Raw genomic sequence first — 7,276 nt, 5'->3', positions numbered from 1 at the left:
AATATACTTAATATTTTTTTAGTCTTCTTAAATTGAGAAGATGCCCCTGTCTTTTCTTAGTGGAAACTCTGACCCTCTATCTTTATAACAATCCCAGGGTGTTGAAGATGATTGCAGTGATGGGTTGACCATATCTGTAGGATAAATTCCCAGAATAGAGTTGCTCAGTCTAATAAGAGTATGTGCATTTGAAATTTTGACAAAATATTTTCTGTTGGCCTCCATAGGGATTATACCAATTTACTTTCCTGAAAGATGGGCAAGAGTCAGGCAGATGCTTTATGAAAAAGGGCAAATGACAGCTTTTTTATGGAAGTTTACAACATGTCTGCAAATTCTTTGGCACATCTTCCAATGAGAGGTGGGATCTATGTTCCTTCCCAGGGAATCTGAGGATGTTGGCATATAATGGCTTTGAGTGATGCAATATGATCTCTTTCTTTTTTATTTTTATTGTTATTTTGGTACTCAGGATTGAACCCAGGGACACTTAACCACTGAGCAACACCTCCAACCCTTTTCAATATTTTATTTAGAGACAGGGTCTCATCAAGTTGCTGAGGTTGGCTTTGAATTTGAGATCCTCCTGCCTCAGCTTCCTGAACTGCTGGGATTACAGGCGAATGCCACCACACCTGGCAGCGATACACTTTCTGAGGTTGAACCAGAAGAGGCCATTAGCTTCCACCTGGTTCCCTTGAGATGCTCACTTAATGGAAAGTACCACTATAAAAAAGTCTCACCAGAGACCACTAACCTGGAAAGCCCACGTGCAGCAACACAACTGAGTTTCCAGCCACAGAAAGGATTAACTGTACTCACTTTTCCTTTGCCTTGAACTCTCCCTTCACAATGCCCTGACTTCAGGCAGGTCCTCAAATACTACCTTATCAGAGAAATCTTCCCTGTCCCCAATGGAAATGGTACCCCCCCCCCCCGCACCTTGCTGGGCCCTTTTTCTTCACGTCACTAATTGCCATCTGACATGTGCTGAGCTTATTTGTCTTTGCTCTTCCTGATCTGGATTAGAAATGTAACTAATTGTAAATTGACAATTTATAATTGTATAAATGTATGAGCCACAGAATGATCTTAGAATTTATGAATACAATGTGGAATAATTAAATCAACCTAGTTAACATATCCATCATCTCAAATACTTAATGTTTTTTTTTTGTTATGAGAACATTTGAAACTTATTTTCTTAGAAATTTTGAAATGCACAATAGTGTATTATTAACTTTATCTACCACATTGTGCAATAGAACTAAAAGAAAATATTCTTCCTAATTGAGATTTTGTAACTGTTGACCATCATCTCCCCATTCCCATCACCTTCAGCCCTGTAACCACATTCTACCCTCAAATACTGCAGGTTTGAACGTATTAGATTCCATATATAAGTGAGGACATACAGTTTTTGTTTTCCTGTGCCTGGTTTATTTCACTTAGCATAATGTCCTCCAATTCTATATACATTGTCACAAATGATAGGATTGTCTTCTTTTTGGGGTGGAGGTGGGGGCTGAAAAGTATTCCATTGTGTGTATATTCAACATTTTCTTCATTCATAGATAATGATTCATGAAGTGTGGTCCCTGGACCAGCAGCATCAATATCACCTGGGAACTTGATACAAATTCCACTCCAGACCTAAGGAATCAGAAGCCCTGGAGGTGGGATCCATTAACCTAAGTTTTAATAAGGCCTTAGGTAATTCTGAGGCACACTCAGACTGGGAAAACGCTGGTCTAGGAAAAAGAAAGGACTTTATGTATTTGCTCCTAAATCTTCAGAACTTGGATGCCTAATACAAAGCAGGAACTCCATAAATATTTGTTGTATGGGTTCTAAATGAATTTCTTATGTGCTTTCCAAGTACAGGGCAACCTTTTAAGTGCTTGACAAATATTAACTCATTTGCTCTTCAATCAGTGTTCTTAATTAAGTACTATGATTATCTCATTTTACAGCTGAAGAACCTCAGTCAGAGAGACTAGGTGATGAGCTCAAGGTCACACACCTCAGAATCGGTGGAACCAGGAGCTCCTGTGCCCGTCCACAGGTCATAAGCACTGCCTCTGAGCATGACCAGGGGGCCCAGCAAAAAATAAGCCAGGTATGGGGAGCTTCCCCCGCCTTAGTACTAGGGATTGAACCCAGGGATGCTTTATCACTGAGTTATGTCTCCAGCCCTTTTGATTCTTTGAGACTAGATCTCACTAAGTTGCTCAGGTTGGCCTAGAACTTGTAATCTTCCTTCTCTAGACTCCCAAGTAGCTGGATCACAGGTGTGCACCATTGTGCCTGACAAGGGAGAACTTTTTAAAAAGATAAGAACAGAGAGGCGAGCTCAGTGTACTTCTGTCATGAGTGAGGTTGGGGGTCAAAGGAATATTGTACCATGCCAGGCAGGAGGAGATACAGTTTTAGTCTTATTTCCTACTTATGTGGTATAAGGTTGGTAAGGTACTCAAACTCTGGGCCTGTGAAATGGGCCTGAACCTGTGAGTCTGGAAATTTGGAACAGGACAGGTCTTCAATCGGCTTTTACTGGCAGAAGCAGGCATGGTTGATGCCTCACACCACATGCCCTGAGTCACCTTCACCTGCAGCTGCAGACCCCAGACCACCTCATCCTGACAACCTGCTACACTCTAAGTTTGTGCCCTGTGCCTTCCTTTTGCTAACCTAGAGCTTTCCACAATGCTAGGGGAGTCTACTGGGTCTTCTAGTAAACTTGCCCTGAAACTGATGTCTTTAGGTGCAACCCACAATTAATGGGAATAGGAGTCAGTGGATAGCTGTCTCAGCCTCTGGATCATTCTGGGACGTGTCTCATTTGCTTCTTTGGAGGTGCCATGGGATCAAGCCCACATTGCTCAAAGCAGCAATCTCAATGCTACAGCTTCATGGCGACATTTCCTCTCCCCTATCTCATTCTCCCTGCTTCCTAGGATCATTTTCCAAATAAATCACCTGCCTCCACATCCCTGTATCTAAGGCTTTTCTTTAACAAAGGAACCGACTTTCCCCAAATTAGAAAACAACAAAATTGCTCAGTGAGGCTGCAACCCCAGGAGTGCACAAGTGGCCAGCAGAGGGCGCACTGAGTCCGTGTCCTTGACTGTAACCATGCCCAGCAGAATGAATTCTGGTCCCAGCCCTAATAAGAGAGACAACAGCTTCTTGCTCTTTCCTTTGCTGATCAGCTCTTCTACTCCAACTTTTGAAGGAGCTTTGCAAAGGGGCTGACATCTTTTGTGTTCAGAGGCCTCAGCCAGGGGCTAGAATTTGATGGAATTCAGCCTTTATCCTTTGGATTAAAAAAAGACCTGCCAAGAAAACCCTGCCTGTGGTCTGCACCATGTAGATCAGAGAGATGAGCTTAGTTGCTGATGGGTCACGTGGCCAACTCATCTCTTCATCTCTGCCCACTGGGCATGAGTTCTTTCCTTCAGCAGCACCCAGCTCATCTCACCCTCCTCCCAAATACATAAGAAACAAAACAGCCTTCAAAGAGCAAAGCAAGGAATTCTTCCCTTTTAAAAACAGTTATTTCTGGGTAGTGGGGTTGTGGCGTGATGTTTCTTCTTTAGGCTTATCTGAATTGTTCAGATTTTCTATTAATATCATGAAACATGTATTTTTTTGTGCAATGTAAAAGGTTAAAAATAAATTCAACTGCACAGATAATTTGTGAAATAAATGAATCATCAAAGCAGCTGAATATGGAGACAACTGAATATATGTAATCTATATGATTATATATAATCATATTCTTATTTTATTCCCCAGTTCTTTGTCAAATTCCTAGAACACCACATACTTGCTCCAAATTCCTCCCCCAATACTGCTGCCCCCAACCACACAGCAGCCTTATGAAAATGAGTTTTAATCATAAAACTAAACCCTCTGCCAAAGAACAAAGTTAGAAAGAGAGGTGAACCACCTTTGCCAATGGGGTAAAACTGCTCTTGAGGAAGTGTTTCATCAGTGAGACCAATAAATGTAGCAGGTGTGATTTCCACTCCAGAGCATTTAGGTTTCAGAATAACAACAGAAAACACCTGTGTAGCAGTTGACAAGTGCCAGGACTTGTCCTAATGCTTTGCCTGCGTTAACTCATCAAACTCCACCGTGACCTTACAAGATTGGGGCTATTACTCTTCTTATTTTTAGAGATGAGAAAACTGAGTTACGGACAGATTAGGTAACTGGTCCCAGGTCACAAAGTTAACAAAAGGCAGGGCTAGGATTTAAACCCAGAACTGTCTAGCCCCAGAGTCCCTACTTCTAATTCTGGTTTTCTCTCGGTACTTTTTTTCCTCAATGTGACAACCTCTTCCGAGATTCCCTTTACCTGGCTGGCAGGGAATTCAGCCCCACATGGGATTGGGATTCTCTTCTCATCTCCACACAAATTAAGTATCCTCAGCTAGAGCGAGGAGGAGGTCCTGAGTCCAAGGTGCTCCCACCTGGGCTGTGGCTCCCTGGTTCCCTAATGGCGGCCATGCTCAGAGCTGGTTTGTTCCACCTGGCTCCTAGCAAACTGGAGAAATGGTCCTCTGACTGGACTGTGCTGCAGAGTTGCCCTCTGCAAGCCCCAACCTACTGGGGCTCAGTGTGCACCTAGGGTGTGGGGTTATGTCCACTCCAGGGTTATAGTCTCAGTATATTTGTTTCCTTTTTCAACCTCACATACCGAATGGCCTCTGTCACATTTTCTTATGAACAGTCAACTGAATTCTCCTCAATGGTGCTGAAATAGAATTTTTATTTAACTCTTTAGGTTGACAAGAAGTATGGGGGGGATTTTAGTGCTTCCATCAGGGTGGGGGTTAGAGAAGGGCATACTGTACTAACAACATGAATATGTTTGTAAATTCCTTATCCTATTGTAAATTCCCATGAACCAACTCGTGAAGGAAATGAATCATGGGGAAATATCTGGTCTAGAAGTAAAGGTAAGAGCTAGAATGACCTAGGGATGATTGTTAAAAACAAACAAACAAAAAACCCAAACTCCACTTCAAGGTCAAGGGACTCAGAACTCCCAGGAGGATTTTGATGCGTGCTTGAGTTTGAGATCCTTTGGTTTACAGAGTCCAAGCATTGCTTTACCCATGAACTGGCATTCTACTATTGAAAGCAAAACGGCTAGAAAAAGAATGAAGTCCATCAGAATAGCCAGAGAAAACCTTGTGGGTAAGTCCCAGTGGCAAGGCGGTGTGTCTGTCTGTGTGTGGGATGTTTCTGGGTTTACCCATAGCAGTATTCTCAGAGGGAAAACCAGAATGAGGTTTGAAAAAAAAAAAAAAGCTGTTAAGAAAAATTATGTAAAATTTGGGAGTGAAGCAAAAAGGTGATTGCCTGACATTTTAATGCCACGCTAGAGTGCTTTCTAATAAGCCTGCCTTAGGGCATTCTGACTCTGAGGGAATGTAATTTTCTTTGACTTACTATTCACAATTGATTAGAGCTCATTTGTTTTACAGCTCTGAAAAGTTAAGATTAAGTTGCATTAAACTGAAAAAGGAATTTCTTTTTTGCCCAGTCGAGAAGATAACCCCAAAGATTAAGGTTTTGTTGCCTTGTAGGAAATCCATCAGTTTTGTACCTGGCTTAGCATTTTAGCTCAGCATTGCTTTTCTGCTGACCATATCAACTGGGTTTCTCATATCCTCATAGAGCAACTTGCTCCTGCATTGAGTTAAACCAAACTTTGACACATGTTTATTATCTATTCAGATGAGAATTATGATTGTTAATACTCTGAAAATGATGCTTTCACAAAGCATAGGTCTGAGGAGGAAGCTGAGACAAAAACTGAGGAACTCCCCATGGGAGCAGAGTTAAACTGTCTAGGAACAGCTTGAGAGGGAGAGTTTCAGAAAAGTTGAGTGAGCAGTTCTGCATGAAGGTCACAAACACAATGGGGCTGTCAAGTCTCATTCTGGCTGGTTATGGTTCCACTGAGGTGGACTAGGATGGTCCAGGCACCATTCTCTCAGCTGGGGAGAGGAAGGGAATGCTTATCCCTCTTCTTTATGGCTGCCAGTAACCTATTTCCCAAAGACCCTAAAGAGAGATCCTGAATCACAGACTACATTTATTGCATCACTTCCTGTTTTGTCTTTGGCACATAAGGACTTGTGAGATGTGGCTTGTTTCTGTTGTTGTGTCACAGTCTGGTTTCTACTCGGTTCTGATTGAACACATACAGTTACAAATGTGTGACTAGCACTGCCTAATTCATTCTTTTAGGTATGACTGAACACATCTTTAAGTTATGGAGCACTATAACCAAATCTTAGGAACTCTTGATTTTAGCACCAAATCTTGTTCCACCCTCAATAATCACTTTCCTTTTTGAAACATCTGAACTCTTGTATAAACTTCCAGGCTTTGATAGGATCTGAATAATATTCATTCCTTGTTTGAATCCCCTTATCTCTGCCCGTTTCCTTTCTTCCTTTCTCAAGATCATCTCTCCTTCATCTGCTGTTCTCAGCCCTCCCATCAGTGAAGCTGAAAATGGAGATGCTCTTATTCAAGGCAGTTTTCAGATAAAAGAACACAGAATATAAAGGAATCAAAGCGAGTAGATGTGACCAGTTACCCAAGAAAATGGCTAATTGCTTATGTATTCCTTGGGCAAATTGCATCACCATTTGGAAAATAAGGGGGTTTGACTAGATAATCTCTAAGATTTCTTCCAGAGCTAAATTCTGTGAATGTACAAATATTTGCTACAGCTGGGTGTTGTTTTTGGCTTTAGGATTCCTGGCAGTAAAAGGAAATAGGAAAAGCTGTTTAATTACATGGTGTTTGCGGTCTGACAAAAAGAAATGCAGGCTTGCATCTTTAAAGATGGAATAAACATCAAGTAAAAAGTAAAATATGGGACCCTGAGTAAGCGTGAAATTGTGTCTGTGAAAAGTCATAGTGATGATTCTGGATTACAAGTGACCAAAATTTAAACTGAACTAGTTTAAGCTAATGAGGTAATGTACTTTCACAAACACACTCCCCCAACAAAAACAGAAACAGAACAACACAAAGTGAAATTAAAAAAGTAGAAAGGGCAGGATTCGGGTAATTGAATGACTTCAGGATGTCATCTCTGCTTTCTTCTGTGTTTCGGGTTAGGCCGCCCCCATGAAACCATTGTAAGAGGAAACTTTAGTATACATCTATAAAGTTTCATAACCAGAAATGTTGTGAAAAAACCCCTAAAGCAGGACCCTGATTGGCTGAGCTTGGGTCGCATGCC

The 7,276-nt window shown here is 41.5% G+C and overlaps 1 protein-coding gene across 5 annotated transcripts in view; it reads left to right on the top strand.

The window, feature by feature from the left end:
- Window positions 1–1,596: 1,596 nt before the first annotated feature.
- Window positions 1,597–7,276, top strand: part of LOC124993408 (collagen alpha-4(VI) chain-like) — a 129,881-nt gene continuing 124,201 nt past the window's right edge. For all 5 annotated transcript variants that reach the window (XM_047565222.1, XM_047565221.1, XM_047565223.1 and 2 more), the window contains exons 1-3: window positions 1,597–1,676; window positions 1,974–2,119; window positions 5,106–5,208. The gene's annotated coding sequence lies outside the window, so the exon portion shown is untranslated. The remainder of the gene's footprint in view (window positions 1,677–1,973; window positions 2,120–5,105; window positions 5,209–7,276) is intronic.

The sequence above is a fragment of the Sciurus carolinensis genome, chromosome 9 (assembly GCF_902686445.1).
Source record: "Sciurus carolinensis chromosome 9, mSciCar1.2, whole genome shotgun sequence".
Lineage (NCBI taxonomy): Eukaryota > Metazoa > Chordata > Mammalia > Rodentia > Sciuridae > Sciurus > Sciurus carolinensis.
Note: the sequence above shows the minus strand (reverse complement) of the source record. Positions and strands in the feature narration are given on the sequence as shown.